This window comes from Protopterus annectens, chromosome 10.part0 (assembly GCF_019279795.1).
Source record: "Protopterus annectens isolate FY-2018-M chromosome 10.part0, PAN1.0, whole genome shotgun sequence".
Classification (NCBI taxonomy): Eukaryota; Metazoa; Chordata; order Ceratodontiformes; family Protopteridae; genus Protopterus; species Protopterus annectens.
The window spans coordinates 72227004-72242081 of NC_056744.1; the positions used below are offsets into that span (position 1 = coordinate 72227004).

The following is a 15078-nucleotide window of genomic DNA, read 5'->3' on the forward strand; positions in this document are numbered from 1 at the left end:
AGCCAAATTAATAGGAGACAGACCCATAATTAGGGGAAATATGTTAATACAGTTACTACAACAGGTGTTTAAGTGTATATCAACATGCATTTTCTAAACAAAAGTATGAAACTATAACATCTGCTGTTATTGACTATAATCTGGAAAAAATGTTAGTAGGGACGGAGCAAAAAGAAGGTAAAAATCAGCAACAGTTGAGCAGTATGAGGACAGGACTACAAAAATCGGAGTAAAAGTAACTTAGTTATGACGAGAAACTCGATAACTGAGCGTGCGTGAACAGGCTAACTGTGACGACGTCGTATCCGGTAAGAGTGAAGACGTTACCTGTAAAAAAATAAGGAAGAGGTTAACGATCTTTAGAAGTTGGGTCAATAAAAGGATGTCATCTCTCTACTTTCTCTTCGTTTATGGACTACTTTTCGTCATAATTGTTTTAGCTGGATTTTGTTTAGGATTTTGGAACCCAGATGTTGAGAGTAGAAACATCTGAGTTGTTAAGCGTGTTGTAAGGGAACAGGTCTGGAAGACAGTAAGGTAGGTGGTGCTCAGTAGATTTCATTAAGTAATGTTTGTTTCCTTTCCGGTCGAAATGTCTGTATAGCACCAGCCCTTTACTGTGTTTTCTTTGATATCGCTGGTGACAAGATCAGCGCTGAAGCACATGGGCAGCCAGCGAAGTAAAAACTTTTGTAGTTTGTCAGTTAACTTCCATCTCAGCTACGTTAGAGAATTAATGTAAAACCCGGTGTTTTGTATATTGTGTTGCTGAACTTGTGCTATGTTGTTATTTTTTTAATTTATTCCTTTCGTCTAAGTAGATTACGCATCCTCGCAAAATTTTGGTTTGTTTTGACAAAAGCAGTGTTGGGGGGGGTTGCATTGGAGACGTCTGCACACTTTTAATTATTACAGCGTATCGTGCAACGTTTATATTAATGGTTCATATCATGTGCAAGAAAGCTTTGCCGTCCAGCCCCAGCGCAGTGAGGGTGTTGTAATGGCATTTTGCAGGTAATTAAGATTCTGGTGGCACTGCACTGTTAAGGAGTGATAGCCTCTGTATTTGCTATTGATCAAAAAGGTTTAAAGGAGGGCATATATGAAATATTGTAGTTTGCTCCTAAAATGGAGCAAACTGAGATTATTGCCACACTGAAAGATGATTTAAAAAATGTCAATGCGCTGTAAAATGTGTTTAATATTCAGCGTTTGTAGACTAAGTTTTAAAACATGTAACAGTAAGTTAACAGGAATGTTTTTTTTGTATGCGTCTTCTTTGTTTTGCACGTTTTCAGTTTTAGACCGTACATGGAGTTGCCACTTGTTAATAGACCACTTAAGACATTTTGAAGCCTAACCACTGCTACCCGGAACTGTTTGCTACCTTGAATAAAAGGCAAAATTGCGACAGACACTAAAAACAATCCCAAAGCCTTCTGTAGTTATATTAAGAACCTCCACGCAATACCCAGATTTGCTCTGAGTTACTGCACAATGTTACCTCCTATACTGAGCCAACAGATATTGGCAACATACTGGCTGACAGATTCCGTGCCAACTTATCCCCCCCCCCCAAAGGACCAATCACAATACCGGAAGAATGTTAGGTACCCGACATTAGTGCAGCATAGATTAAAGCTGCATTGTCCAAGGCCAAGAATACAGCTTCCACGGGACCCGATAATATCCCTGGCTGTATTCTACATGAACTACAAAGCGAACTGCCACCACATCTGTGTGCCCTGTTCAGTCACAGCCTCACCTCTTGCTTTGTCCCTACTGAATGGCGCACTTCTACAGTCATCCCACTCCATAAAGGGGAGCGACTACAGACCCTGGGAATTATCATCCCATTAGCCTGACGAGTCTAATATGTAAAGCTGTGGAGCGCATCATCCTGGACCTGACTAGCAAAGATATAGGAAATCTCCAAATTCTAGACCCCATGCAGTTTAGCTTTGTGAAAGGGAGATCATGCCTGCTCAATCTGCTTGACTTCTTTGAGTCAGTCACCAGAGCTGTGGATGAAGGTAAGGCAGTGCATGCAACCTGCCACGATCTGGCCAAGCCTTTGATACCATTCCTCGCTCTGGAATTATTGATAAACTCCCCAAACTAGGCATCAACTCCTATATCACAAGGTGGGTTGCAAATTGGCTCACAGAACACACACTGTGAAAGTAATGGACTCTCAAGTCAGACTGCTGACCAGCCACTAGTGGAGTCCCGCAGGGATTGGTCCTGGGTCCTCTCCTGTTCGGCTACTATTTCTCAGAAGTCCAGGCCAACACAAAGGGACTCTGGCTGACCAAGTTCGCAAACTACTGCAATTTGGGAGCCATTATTAACTCCCCACCTGATGCAGACATCCTACAGAAAGGCCTCACTGAAACCAATGACTGGTGTCGAAACCATGGCCTTAAGCTTGATGCCAAAAAATGCATTGTCATTGGTAAAAACTCAGTTCCCACCAATTACCACATCAGTAGGAGCCCAATGAACACTGAAGGCATTGTAAGAGATCTGGGGATGCAGGTTGACACCAGCCTCTGCTTCGACCACCACATTGCCACTGTGGTCAGAAAGTCCTTCTGTGTGGCACATCTAATTACCAAGGGTTTTGCATCCAGGAAGAAAGAGTTCATAGTCTCTCTACTCTTCCCTCATTAAACCAATTATTAAGTATAATGCCCCATTTGGCAGGTACCTCACTAGACACCTGCAACAGCTGGAGAGGCCACAGAAGTACCTCACTAAGAGGACCCTAGGCATTAAACACATGTCCTACACGGATAGACTCAAAAGACTCCAGCTATTCTCTGTCTCATATTGCCTACTTAGAAGCGATCTCTGCTTGACTTACAAAGCCCTCTGCTTGACTTACAAAGCCATGTATGACCCAGCTCTGTTAGAAATGCTACTTCTAAAGAAATCCCAATCCCTCTGCACCACAAGCTCCAGGGACCTCAACCTCTTTACCACATTCAACATAACATGCTGGAGGGACAGTTTCCTCACCCAGAGACTGCCCATGCTCTGGAATAGACTTCCCATACATCTCAAGTAGAGGACCTCGCTGTCCCTCATCAAGAGAAATTTTGATGATTGGTCGGGTAATAGAAAGTTCACCCGGGGATCACTCCAGTGGCTCTACTTGATAGAGGCACTGGAAACGAATGCCCGGCACAATGCCAGGGCACTTCTATGGGCTAGGCTTGTAAAGGCTCCAGGACCATTAGACTACTACACACCTATGAACTTATGAATGGCACTCCACAGTGCTGAGTAGACCTGGAGACTGTAGGTCTGGGAGCAGCCATTATGCTTTTGTAAAGAAGGGGGAGGTGTTCTAAATGTTTCTGCTCCTAGGAATTGCCATAAAAGCTCTAGCAGACTACTGTAATACACATGTAAAGTCCTGTCTCAAACTTCAGCGGGAATGCTGTGGGAACTTAAAGTCAGGTGACCAGATGAGGTCATTCTGCAAGTCATCTTGGATATTATATTTTACAGGGAGTAATCTCAGAATATCGAATATTCTTTTTGGGAAGCCTGACTAGAAAGACAGCTCACATATTTCATCTTGCCTTGCCCAAGTAAGTTATTGGGGAACTGTGTAATTCTCTTGGATTCAGTCAGGAATATAATGAAGCTTAGTTTAGAGATTGTTTTTCTTTATTTGTACGAGTCTGTCCTTCAGTGTTGTTTTCAATATTTGCTGTGATTTGAACTCTGTGGTTTACTGTGGATATATCTTTAGGATTTTTTTTTATTATTATTGATTATTAAGTATATTTAAACTGTTATCGAGGCTGGTCCTTAGTATCTAACCTTTGAGAGTACTTCTGTTTATTTGGTGATACTTTGTAGGCTACTCCAGAAGGCATAGCTGTCTTGGTGAGCTACTGCCATTTGTATTAATATTACACATTATAATGGGGCACCCTTTGTTAGGGGCATTTAAAGTAGCTGATTGTGAAGTGTCTGGTGGCAGTGATAGCTACCTTTAGACTCTGGGCAGAAGGCGGCACAGCAGGTACATTTGTGTCAGCCTTTCCTTGGTGTGTGTCCACTACTTTAGGCAGGGACACAAAGCACTGGTTCTACAGAGAGGATGCTGCAGCACTTGGCTTGGACACTCGGCTGAGTACCTAAACCTACAGCTGTACCAGGGGGTAACCTTATTGGGGATCTGGAGGGAGGCAGATGTAGAGGTATCCAGACCCCGAGCTGTGTGTGTTCCTTATGTGCTCTTAAGGGAAATTGTACTTGATACAGAAAGGTCTGCATCTGGAACTACTGAGTGTATCCATTTTTATTCCAAGTGCACATCCCTCTTCAGTGTTTGTGGTGAAGGTTCAGGCTCCTTGATTACTGGCCCAACGTGGGAATGCCACATATTTGTACCAGTGGTGGGAGTCACATAGGGTATAGCATCAGAGACTTTGGCTAAATAAAGAGGCTCTGTGCATGGTTAACTTGTCTAGTGTTTCTGTGAGTCAATAATTCATTGTGGTTAATTTTTCCTGAGTTAGCCAAGTTCTCTTTTAAACTGCCGAGGTTGATTTTAGTATGCTGATGTTTTGTTTTGCTTTGCGCTTTTCTTGCTTTTGTTGTAATATTTGTTTATGGTTGAGTTTCACCAGAGGGTTTTGTTTCTAAACTTGGAGTTGGACTTGTAATTGAGGTGAACAGGAACTTTAGTCTATACAAAAACTGAGGTGGTTATATGAGTTTTTTTGTGTATGTATTGAAGTATTTGCTGTAGTATCATGGGGGAGTGAGCTGTTGATCCATTTGAAGTCAGCAGCAGAGGCAAAAAGGTTCACCTTGGAAAAGTCATTAAAAATGTATGTGTTGGCTGGTGACCTGCACTGGGACCATGTGGTGAAAATGACAGTGTAGTGGTACGATTTACGCAATGGGGTCCTGACAGTGAGTGAAGAGCACAAAAGGGCTCGGTGAGGACAGATTAAAGTATGCTGGCATCTCTAGTGGGAGGGTATCAGTAGCTCAAGGATTTGCAGTGGTAAAATAAGGTAAACGTTGGGCATATTTGTTTATTGTGGTGTAGGTAGGCTGGTCATGGAAGGATAGTCTAAGTCCCCTAGAATGAAAATTCTTGGGTCACTGGGGGGGGCTATGTCATCTGTAGTTCAGCATGTGATGAAGTTTTGTTTATGATTTGTAGGATGTGAAAGAGTTCAGGGTCATTGTCTTGTTTGGTTAGTGTAGAGTTGATGGTGTCTTTCAATAAAGACAGACGTGCAAGCACCGTGTCTAATGCTATGTTCACCTGCAGGCCTCAGCAAGAGGTAAGCAATAAAACCTGAATACTGTGAATGCACTGGAACCATGTTTCAGCAACAAGACAAAAAATCATGTTTTTTTTAGCCAGGAAGGCATCTGCAGATGGCATTTTCTTATTCTTGCTCAAAGCCGTGAGCAGCAGTCCATTGATGTATCAGATGTGCGTTTGGTTTTTAATAGGTTGTTAGCATGCATAGGCTGATCAGATAGGAGGTCATTACAGTTAGTGTTACTTGGTGTGAATCAAACTGAGATACACCAGTGTGTCACTATCCTAATGTAACGTGTTGTTACTCTTAAAGAGGTTGGTTCCTTTAGCCTTGTTGAGTGTACCAGTATGCAGATCATGTGACCTGGTTTTCTGTACACTGTTTCATTGGTTATTGTCCAGCTTGCTCAGGAAATTTCTCTGTGCAGGGCAATTTCTCTAAATTGGAATTGTGACTCCAAAATTTTAGATTTATTTCTGACTGCTAACAGAGTATTAAAAAAGTTTGAGAAGTTACAGTGTTAGTGGATGGGAAATCGGAAATTCACCCCAGGTCTGTGCTCCCGTCTCTCTCTGATAGTTTGGCCATTACTGATTACCTCTGTCTAACATAACCCCTCCAAATAAATGTTCATGATACATATGGGCACATGGGTTGAATTGCATGCTTGAGCTTATAAAGGTCCTGGTGATAATGGCATAAGTATATACTAGGCTAACTATTTGCATGTCACAAGGGAAGGAGCATGCAAAGGGTATACTGTATACAAAATTTTAGGAGGGAGATTACTGTAATAATGAAAGTAAGAGTTCTGACATGCAATGAGCCAGGAAACAGTGTGCCTTCTGTCTACCATTTGTTTTTACACAAAAGTAAGAAAATATTATTTCTGAATTAAGGAGTCCATGTTTGAGTGAGTTGCTTGCTAGAAAGAGAATCTAGTGTAGTGTAAAATACAGAAGCAGATTTAACATTAAATTAATGTTCTCTTTCTGTGTTTTACACTGCACTTGATTGTTTCTTTCTAGCAAGACAAGTAACTCAAACAACATTGACTCCTTCATTCAGAAACAAAAATATTTATTTACTCTTTTGAAAAAAAACAAATGGTAGACAGAAGGCACACTTTTTCCTGGCTCATTGTATGTCAGAACTCGTATTTTCATCATTACAGTAGAGTCGTTTATACAAACTAATTGGGACCTAGGGTAGTTTGGATAATCAAACATAATTGAACCATATAAAAAAACTTCTAAAAATGTTTTTGATTATTTGTTTTGTTTTTCTTGTTTAATGTTGTACTGGTAAGTACAAAACAGTATAGTCTATTATAGTACAAGCTCAAACACTCCAGTGAATATATAACGTTTACATATTCAGACTTTACGCTTTTTCCTACTTGAAAACTTTTGTTTGCATTCAGGTAATTGACGTTTCGGATAATGGGCGTTCTAGGAATAGACTCTCTACTGTAATAATCTGAAAAATTGAAAGTCTGTAAAATGGTGTGAGAACAGAAAATAAATTAAAATCTAGTGAACTTGAGCTGTGAAAGTTGAGAGAAGCATGAAAAGCATGATGATTTATTTACTTATCCAAGTTGTCTGCCAAGAGTTCATCATATTTAGATAAACAGTACAGTTGTGTAAACTCTTACCATAAACGCTAGATGTCCTGCCTTCACTGCTGCAGTATTCCTAATGTGTGGGATTCCCTGCTGTGGAAGCTCTACGTCCAGCCAGTTTACCAAAGCCTACTTACTGTTGCTTTGGGTGATATTCAGCATACCTTAAATGCTCCTTGCGTAGCATAGGGCTTAAAGGTGACATTCAGGCATGCCATCCTCAGAACTGTTTGCCCCAGTGTATACATCAGTCTAAGGAAACCCAAGGGGTAACTTGTACATCAGGAAGGTAAAGGACTAGGGGGGTAGAGGGAGGGAATGAATACTGCAGCAGTGAAGGCAAGGGCATCTACTGTTATGGTTACACAGCTGTGCTATGTCCTTCATTCACTGCTGCAGTATTCCTAATATATGGGTGCCACAGCTCGAGGAAACTTGGAGGAGCAGAAGAGCCTTCTAAAAAGCCACGAAGAATGGTTCTAGCAAAACCAACCTTGGCTGTAGAAATACCATTACTTAAAAGTAAGCACAGAAGTCCAGATAACTGCTTCAAGAATAGAATGTGTCCAAGTCCTGGGGGGGGGGGCAAAACACAGCTGTAGTAAAATGAGTCTTTACAGAAGAAGAAAGGCTCTTGCCATGAAAAGTGTAACAAAAAGAACTCCAAGAACAAATAGTTTGCTTGGATACAGCTAATCCTAAAGACCTAGGATGAAAAGAAAAGAATAACTGATCAAAAATTTTTAATGGTCTTATCCAAATAAAATCTGAGCAATCTATGCCTGTCTAAAGTATGCAGCACCCTCTCACTGTCAGATTGCAGAGAGAGGGGGAATTTAGGCAGATTAATAGATTGACTGTGATAACGCATTACCCACCTTAGGCATAAAAGAAGCATTAGTATACAAGGATACCCCGTCCCGAAATATCAAAAAAGGAGAACAAGTCATAAGCTCTTACAACTTGGACACCTGTCTGGCAGAAGTAAGAGCTAACAAAAGAACAGTCTTCCAAATACAGTGTTGCAAGGAAGGAGCAGCAGCAGCCTCAAAAGGAGCCCGTCAGCTTCTGCAAAACAAAATTAAGGTCCCAGGAAGGAGAAACAGGCTTCCTGGGAGGCCTAATATTAAGAACACCTTTAAGAAATTGTTTAACCTCAAATCTAGAAGCTAAAAGAGGAGTTAAAGGCAGACAAGCAGAGATGGCTGATAAGTGGGCCTTAAAAGAAGAATAGGCCAAACCAGCATTGAGCAACTTGCGCAAATAAGAGAGAACCAAAGAAACATCCGCAGTAAATGGGTCCAGTGAGATACCAAATAGAAAACCTCTTTTGGATAAGTAGGATTTCCTTGTACTAGATTTCCTGGGCTCCTGCAGGACCTTCAGCATGTTCTCTGAAAAAAGGTGCCCATGAGGAATCAAAATCCTAGCACCCACAGTGTCAGTTGAAGTGTGAATAGGTGGAGATGGATGAGAGATCCCTTGTCTTGTCAGTAGATCCACCCTGTTGGATAACTTCTGATTGCCCTTGGCTAGATGCAGAAGTAGAAGAAACCAATGCTGTCATGGACAAAATGGAGTCGCCAGCAAGATTTTGGGAGCATCCTGTTGAATCTTGAACAGGGCTTTTGGAATGACCGGAAGGGGAGGGAATGCATAAAGAAACATCCCCCTTCCAAGAAAATGAGTGTGTCCACCTTCCACACCAGAGGACCTGGGACTCTGGCACAAAACAGAGGAAGTTGTCTGTTCAGAGGGGAGGCTAATAGATTAACTTGAAGAGTACCCCACTGGTGGGCAATGTCCAGAATCACATCCCTGTGCAGTATCTGTTTGTGGGATTGATTTTAATGATCTCAGTGATAGCCACAGTGTTCTGATCTGAAGGGATGTAAATTGCCTGAAGAGTCATTTGATACTTGACAGCAAGAACCCATACCAGAAGTGCCAACCGATAAAGAAGATAAGTTCTTGTTCCACCCTGTTTGTTGATATACATTTAATCTGTATTGTCTGAATACCTTGAGAGGCAAAGTTGAAGTTTCAGACACAATACCCAAAAGCACAGAAAGTCGAATGTACAGAAGAGCGTTTGTTTGTTTGTTTGTTTGTTTGTTTGTTTGTTTGTTTGTTTGTTTGTTTGTTTGTTTGTTTGTTTGTTTGTTTGTTTGTTTGTTTGTTTGTTTGTTTGTTTGTTTGTTTGTTTGTTTGTTTGTTTGTTTGTTTGTTTGTTTGTCCCCTGGGGAAAAATAATCACTGGTCCAAAAAAAAGAAAAACAAATCCAGACACAACATAAAGAGGGGGGCTTTGCCCCCCCACACTTAAATATACCAAGTCAGAGATCGCACCACAGTGGAGGAAATGGCAAAGTCCCAAAGATTTTTTCCCCCTGGGAAAAAAATCACTGTTCCGGCTGATCGACTTTCTGCGGCTTCGTGTATTTCATGTTGCTGTAAGAGCGTTCGCTCTTTTCAAACTTCGACTTTGTAATATAGACCTGAGAAATACAGGCAAAGGCATCCCAGACGTGGAAAATTACACAGTAAAAAATATCACAAAGAGAGAATGTGGAAAAGCAGATTAGTAAAATAGAAGTTAAAAAAAAAATAGAAATTGAAGTTATGGAGTGCCTATGAAGTGAAGGATTTAATGTTGAAGGTTTAACACTGGGTACATCACAGCATAATGGAACAAGTCCCCAAAGTAAGGAGAAACAGGAAGATCAGGAAACATCTGAAGAAGAAATATGGGCATGGGAAAGGAAAAGAGAGTTAATATGGTGTAATATCTTTGCAATGGGAAAGCAAAACTAATCAGTACAAAAAGAGCAGCACCAAAGATATTTGAAGAGAAACGCAGGCAAAGGAATCTGGAAATGGAAATCTTTACAATACAAAAAATAAGAAGACAAAGGGGGGAAAGTAGAAAAGGAGGTCAGTAATGGAGAAGTTAACGAAATAGAAACTGAGGTTATGGAGTATCTCCAAAGTGAACGATTCAGTGTAGAAAATCTAATTCAGAAAGCACCACAAAATAAGAGCAGTGGAACTCCAAATTCATGGGAAGCAATTTGACAGGTGCCATATAAAGTTGTTTTTGTGCCTTCCACAGGAAACTAGTATAAACATTCACTTGAAGCTGTACGGCAAGAGAAAGAACAAGAAACTCTGACACAGTTAATTTAGAGGAGTGATAGGCCAGTGAGTTCTCGTATAACAGAGCAATGGATGGCACAGGATGAAATTGAAGAGAATGTGCCACAGGAAGATGCAATCGAACTTGCTATAGAATGCCCGCAGGAAAGGGAAAACAAAAAATGTGCTTCCGTTTGCAAGAAAATGAGGTAAGAGAATAGTTACTTGACTTAGAGAGGGACATATTAAGATCAATGAAAGAAATAGACTGCAGAAGGTCAGTAAAACCCAAAAAGTCAAGTTTGATAAACCAAATGAACACAATAGTTAGGACTGTCCATAGAGATCCATGCAATAGAAGTAAACATGATATATTACTTCTTTCGGCTTTTTCACGGTTAGGGGTCGCCACAGCGGATCACCTGTCTGCTCATGATTGGCAGTGGAGTTTTACAGTGTCGATTTGCCAGCCCGGCGCCCAACCTTCCACAGAAGGCACACACATGCACACACCTAGGGCCAGTTTAGTGTCCAATCCACCTACAGCATGTCTGTGCAGCTAAATTAATAACTGATAAAGTTCTACCACAAGAACACAGGGTAGTGAGGGAGAGAGGGGAAAAACCTAATAGAATCAAGGAAGTATCGAATAGAGAAAACCTATAAAGCAACTAAGACAAGAAGTGTCACTGTTAGAGTATAGAAGAGGGAATAGATCAACAAAAATACTTTGAAAGATAGATGTGATAAAACAATGCAGAGTATAACGGATGTCATGCACTACCGCAAATGAACTAAAAATCTCAGCACAGACAGAAAAAGACCTGGAAGATATGCAGATTAAATGTAAAGGAAAAGTACAAAATAAGCAATTTATCGATGACCCAAAAAAGTTTTATAAAGAATTGGGAAACAAGGTAAAAGGAATTGAAAGGCCACCAAAAAATAAGCAATGGATACATTTTGGAATGTCTGTAAAGATCCTGTGGAACATAACAAGATCCTGTGGAACATAACAAAACAAAGATGCTACATGTATAGCAGAATTAAAAGAAGGAATAAAGTTTAATGGTACATGATGGGAAATGGGATGAAATGCCAGCCAGAGAGTTTGAAACAAACTTAAAAAAAAGCCTCAAATTGGAAAACCTAACTTCTGGTTTAAAAGTATTGACATCTTTGCATGAAGATTTAGCCATGAGTAAAAACTATTTATATGCACACCCCAAACAGACAACTACCTGGCTAACAGGAAAAATGATTCTCCTACTTGAGTGAACCTGCAAGCTACTGTAAAAATTCTAGACCAATAACTTGCCTTCCAACAACTTATAAACTATACACTGGAATTGATGCCGACACAGTCTATAGTCATTTCAAAGAGAACTCAATTATGGCAGTAGAACAAAAGAGCAATAAAGTCATATGGAGCAAAGGATCATTTGCTGTTAGTCATAGTGGAGAACTGTAAAAATGGGAAGAATTTAAGTATAGCATGGATTGACTACAAAAAAGCTTTTGATAGTATCCCACATTAATGGATAACCACTTTGCAGTTAAGCCGTGATAAAGGACTAATTATTCCAGGGGTAAAAATTCAAAGGGGGATATTCCAGGGTGACTCTCTGTCATCGCTGCTATTCTGCCTTGCCCTTAACCCATTAAGCTGTCTACTTAACAACTTGGGCCATGGCTATAATTTGGCTCCTAGAAAACAGTGTAGATTCTTGTCTTGTCTTTGTCGATTGATTTGTAACTGTATAGCTCATCAGATGAGGAACTGAAAGTACAACTGCAAGTTGTGAAAACTTTTTCAGATTATATAAGCATGTCATTTGGTCTTGATAAATGTGCAGAAGCAACCTTTTAAAGCAGGAAAACTGCAGCACCAGGAATAAATCCGTTTGAGACAGGAATGTGATATAAAAGAACTTAAGCAAGAGGGAGTGTGTAAATATTTGGGAAATGAAGGATAAGCAATAAAACATGAACAAATGCGAATAAAACTTAGTAAGGAGTACTTCAGAAGACTTAAATTAATCCTGAAAACAGCATTGACATCTAGGAACAAAATCCAAGCTATAAACCAATTTGCTGTTCCTGTCCTAACGTACAGTTTTTGAGTGACTGACTGGGCCAAAATGTGATGGATACCTTGGATAGGACAGCAAGAAGGTGCTTAATGCTCACCAAATGATTTATAAAAATCAGTGCATGCCAAGATTATGTATTCCCCATTCCAAAAGAGAGATGGGCCTCCTTGAAATTGATTACATGTACAGATCTACATTAGTGAAACTCCACACATCTGCTGACCTCACAAGACCCAAATGTAGAAGTTTTGAAACATGAGGAGAATAAATCCAAGATGACTTCCCTGCTTAGACTAGCAGAAACATATTGGCGTCAAGCAGGAATGGCAATCGAACCACAAGTGGATAAAAACCAGGCAGCAACTGAATGTGCCAAAAAGACAAAAGAAAGATAATCTAAGGTGAAGGACCAGATGAGAAGGCAAGAAATGTGGAAAATGCATAAATATAGTTGCAAGTATAGAAAACTTATGGAAGAACCTCGTGTTGATCAGGAATGGTCAAGGAGAGGTGAATTCAAAACAAGCGATGAAAAGAGGATAGTGGGCTATGTACACATTTGGTTTACAAAACCCATTGAATACGTGAGAGAAATGGACAAATGTAGGCTGTTATGTTCTATCTCACCTTCATTCTTGATGGTTTGGTTCGGAACTGAGCATCTGTTCCGACTCGGCCATATACTAAAGCTCGAGCTTTCACTGGCTCGAGGCTACATACTATCACAAGATGCCTAGCAACTGTTACCCAGATTTCGTTTGCTGCTTGAAGCTCCGGGATTGCCTTTTCGCTGGCTCAGGCTAAGTGGAATTTTTCTTGACCATTTTGTACAATTGTTCACTTATAATTGGATAGTAGTATAATCTCCTTGTTTGCTATAGCTTAAGGTTTTCATATTCTTGTTAGACTTTTCCGATCTGTGTTTTTTGTGTGTGGGCCGTCATTTTTTTCTCTAGGCCTCTTATCTAGTGCTGCCCCTTTTAGGATTCCATTTAAGTTAGAGGATTCCCTTTTTCTCCCCTTAGCCTGTTGTCCCTGGTATTCCTTTAGCCGTTTTAATTAGAGGCGTCTCTTCAGGTTAGAGGAGTGTGTTGTTTAAGTTAGAGACCCTCCTCTAACTTTTTTTCTTTACTCTTACTCTCCTTCAAAAAAAAAAAAAAAAAATGTTGGCTCTCCTTTTAGAATAGTCATGTTTTGTATTTTACACTTGTGTGAAATCCTTTTTTTCTAATTTGGTGTCTTTCACTACTGTTTGTGAATCTTGACTAATAGTGACAGGATGTGTAAAGAAACCAAGAAACCAAACAGTCTGGCTTTAAAAAGTGATTCTTGCACACAAAAAATGTCAATCACTGACAGTCGCACTAGTTGTGTGTATTGCTTAGGTGCTGTCCACCTACAGGATTCCTGTTCCATTTGTCATGCGTTTAGTTCAAGGGTCCTGCAGGAACGGAAGAATATGCTAATTCTTCGAGGTTTGTTAAAGGGGCCTTTTTGATTCGGCAATTGAAGGGACTCGGGCCTCCAAACCTTCAGACAAATCATCTAAGACTTCTTCGGCTCCAGCTTCTGAGCTGTCGAAGAGCCCTGAAAAATTGAGTTATTCGGATCTGAAACCTGTCTGTTTCGACAAGAAAAAGTCTACTTCGGTGCTACCTGCAGTTTCGGAACTGTCTAATAGTCTGAAAAGGAGCCGCTCACCGTCCTTGGACCCGATTTGTTCAGTGCCAGTCTACTCTAGTGCAATCGGTGGTGGGTAGCCACAAGGCCTCCCCATTCCTCTGTCGTCCAGGAGCCTTTCGGATGATTATATGGAACAGGTGGTTAGAAGGTTGCTTCGTACACCGGCCCTGGCAAAAATTCTCACCAGCCCAGAAGGTCGTGGAGTCACCCGCAGTACTTTCTTTACCTTCGGTTCCTCCTCCGACTAAGTCAAGTTCGGAGCCAGAGTGTCTGGAAGTCCTAGCAGTGGAACCGTCGGACCCGAAATCCATTCCCGGAGTTTCTGTGTGAATATCTGCTCCAACCACTTCGATGTTGTTTTCCATCGAGGGGTCTGGGGGCCGAGACTTCGTCTGTTCTGGGGAAGAATGTCGAACCTGACCCTTGTCGGAGTTGACTCTCTGCCACTCAGGGCTTCGGCGCAGGTGAGTTCGGCTCCCACATCTGCCTTGGAGCTATCCTCCTTGGTGTGGGGTAGATATCCCGGTTCCTTGGAGTCAGAGGTTCTCCTGGCCCAGGATCGTGGTGCGTGTTTTCCTCTGAGACTGCTCTACCCTCTGCTTCAGCTGCCCCCCCCCCTGAAGGACCAGTGTCCACTTCTACACTATCCCTCCAGCCCCAGTGTAGACGACCGATGCCCCGGGATACCCCAATGTGTGAAACCCTGTCTTCTGAAACCTCCCCGGAACATGCCCCCCCGAGGAGGTCCCTCTGAAGAGAACATGCAAGAGGAAATGCATTAGACTTCCCTGAGTCTGTCACATCTGATGCTGACTTAGACGATTCAGAAGGGTCCCAATGGTCACCCTCTGAGGATGTCTCCTTTTCAGACATCTTAGTGGTCCTGAAATAGAGAGGTAGCTGGAAAAACCTCTCCCCTCTGAAGATGAGTCTGTGTACCTGGAGGCATTTGGTTTTCGACCCTCCACCTCTTGGGTGTCTCCACCTTTTGACCAGCTCCTGGGTGTAGTCAGTCGAAAGACGTTGAGCTCTCCAGAGTTGGTGGAGCCGGTTCCGAGGAGGCCCAACAAATTCGTTACAGCCCCTGAGGGCAGGCAGTTTTTTACCAAAGGTGTCCTGGTAGGTGCTACGGTAGTGGCGTAGGCCACCAGGAAGGAATTGGCTTAAACTTCTGCATCTGTCCACCCACCAAATAAGGAGTCTTGAACGATGGATAGATACGGAAAGTGTATGTTCTCTT

The 15078-nt window shown here is 41.5% G+C and overlaps 1 protein-coding gene across 1 annotated transcript in view; it reads left to right on the forward strand.

Annotated features, from left to right (window-relative positions):
- Positions 1-268: 268 nt before the first annotated feature.
- MIF4GD (MIF4G domain containing) overlaps positions 269-15078 on the forward strand; it is a 336773-nt gene continuing 321963 nt past the window's right edge. The window contains exon 1 of the mRNA XM_044085031.1: positions 269-537. The gene's annotated coding sequence lies outside the window, so the exon portion shown is untranslated. The remainder of the gene's footprint in view (positions 538-15078) is intronic.